Source organism: Gekko japonicus, unplaced genomic scaffold (genome assembly GCF_001447785.1).
Source record: "Gekko japonicus isolate JY-2015 unplaced genomic scaffold, Gekko_japonicus_V1.1 scaffold4167, whole genome shotgun sequence".
Classification (NCBI taxonomy): Eukaryota; Metazoa; Chordata; class Lepidosauria; order Squamata; family Gekkonidae; genus Gekko; species Gekko japonicus.
Window position 1 is genome coordinate 59,883 of NW_015163213.1, and position 2,270 is coordinate 62,152.

Genomic DNA, 2,270 nt, shown 5'->3' on the forward strand with positions numbered 1-2,270 from the left:
AGCTTAATGTTGATTGTGATGGAATTTCTAATGCCAAGGAAATTGATTGAACGCAGCAATTACGCCGCAATACTAACTCAAGGGAAATGGGATAGTTTTTCCCTGCCCTTAGTCTTTTGGTTATTTAAAACAATCCAATTTGCAAGGATAATTATATATTAGTGTTTTATCTGCCACTTGAAATGAACATGGGAGTTTTGATACTGGCCTAGCATTAGCAGGTTATTGCTGCAAATTACTTGATATCTGCTTTCTTTCACATAAAGAGGAAATTAGGCAATCAATTACCAGAAAAAGGTGGACCGGGGAAAATGCAAGGGGCAAGACTGCCCTCTACAGGTCAGACAGGAGGCAGCATCACGTGAGCCTCCACGGGCAAACAAGGGGGGTAGCCCCTGCTTCACTGGCTGCCGGCCTAGCGTCTGGAATTGTGCCACGCGGGGGCCACACCCACGTGGCAGGCAGGGCTGGTTGAGAAACGCTGTGAGCAACAGCCGGTTGGGACACCCTTGGCCTGTGCTGCTGGGGAGAGGAGAGAGACCGCAGAGTCAAGCAACGCGCTCCACCTGTTATTAAAAGCAAACCCTGAAGATTCGGGCACGGCTGCCGAACGAAGCCGAGATCAGCAAAGCCGACTCATGCATAGGGATCACACCCGCGCGGGGAAGCGGAGGGAATGTAACTACATTGATTTTACAAGGGTGAGGGAAGGTTCACAATCCCCGGCTGCTTAAACATCCCCCCCCCCTCCTTCCCTCTCTCCCTCCCTCCTTTCATTAAGGAGGGAAAAACTCGATAGGGCCTGAATCCTTAGCCACCAGGGAGGGTGTTCAGCACCATGCAAGAGATGGTTCCCTGCAATCAGCTCTCCATCCAGCACAAAAAATGCCTTTGCCCCAGGATTCTCTCGGGGAGGGAGGGGGGGCTCGAGCACCCTTCCAAATTTAGCTTTCACGCATTCGACATGCAAGATTGAACACATAAACAGTTCTCTAAGAATGCTCACCGGACCTTGCCTTGTGTGTTCAGACAGCTTAAAGCAAAGGCGTCGAGCTCATCTATTATGAGGGCCGGATCGGACATACATGAGACCCTTGTTGGGCCGGGTCCTGTGTGTCATAAAATGTACTGCCAGGTAGCGGAGATACAAACTTTATAAAGGACACAAACACAAAGGGGTTTTTTTTGTACTTAAAATAAAAACATGCTTAAAACATTGGCACTCTTGCAATATTTTGTTTATTAAACAGTGTCTGATAACTGACACCTCTTGCTCTGAATTATTGCATCAAAAAGTCTGTGCTGCTGCCATCTTGAGTATGCTGTTCAGGTGTGTATCTGTAAGCTGCAAACCTACGATGACGCAGCAGCAGCAGAACTGGAAGAAGAAGCAGAAGACAGCCAGCTCCACTGCAGGCCTGAAAGAAGCCCTCCGGGGGCCTGATCTGGCCCCTGGGCCACATGTTTGACACCTAGAGATGTGAAATTTTTGGAAATTTTGAAGCTCGGAAAAAAACTCGGTTTTTTTCCCAGTTTTTTTCTGAAAAAAACAGAAATTTTGGGGAAATTTTTAAAAATGCTACATTCGCATTTCTTTTGTCTTTTCTAGATTGAAAGTCATTCTGTTACTTTAGGAACATAAAATATGACTATGGACATTTTTACTTGGCATGAAATTATCACAACTAGCATATTAAAAATATAGTGTACCCAAACAAATATTACAAACAGAATACCCACCCATATGCAAAAACAAAACTGAAACCTTTTTATTTTCTTCTGACAATAGCACCTCCTAAAGGAAGAAATGCATCTTGTTCTTGCATTGGAGAGTTCAGTTTGTAACCTACGACTTGCTTGTCCTCCGTGCACAGAAATTAGATCGGGAGGTGGTGGAGGCTGATATTTAGCCGGTATCGACTCCCTTGCCCATTCGATCTAGTCTTGCAATCCGGAGCAAGAGAGAACAGATCTGCTCCATCTTCTATATGACAGCCCTTCAGATATTGGAAGACTGCAATTGTGTCCCCTCTAAGCCTTCTCTTTCCCAGGCTAAACATACCCAACCCTTTCAGCCTTTCCTCGAAAGACTTGGATTCCAACCCTCTCGCCATCCTGGTTGCCCTCTTCTGGACACGCTCGAGCTTGTCAACCTCCTTCCTAAAATGTGGTGCCCAAAACTGGACACAGGACTCCAGGTGAGGCCTGGCCATCGCAGAAAACAGCGGAACGACAACCTTCCTTGATCTGGACACAAGGCTCCTGTTGAT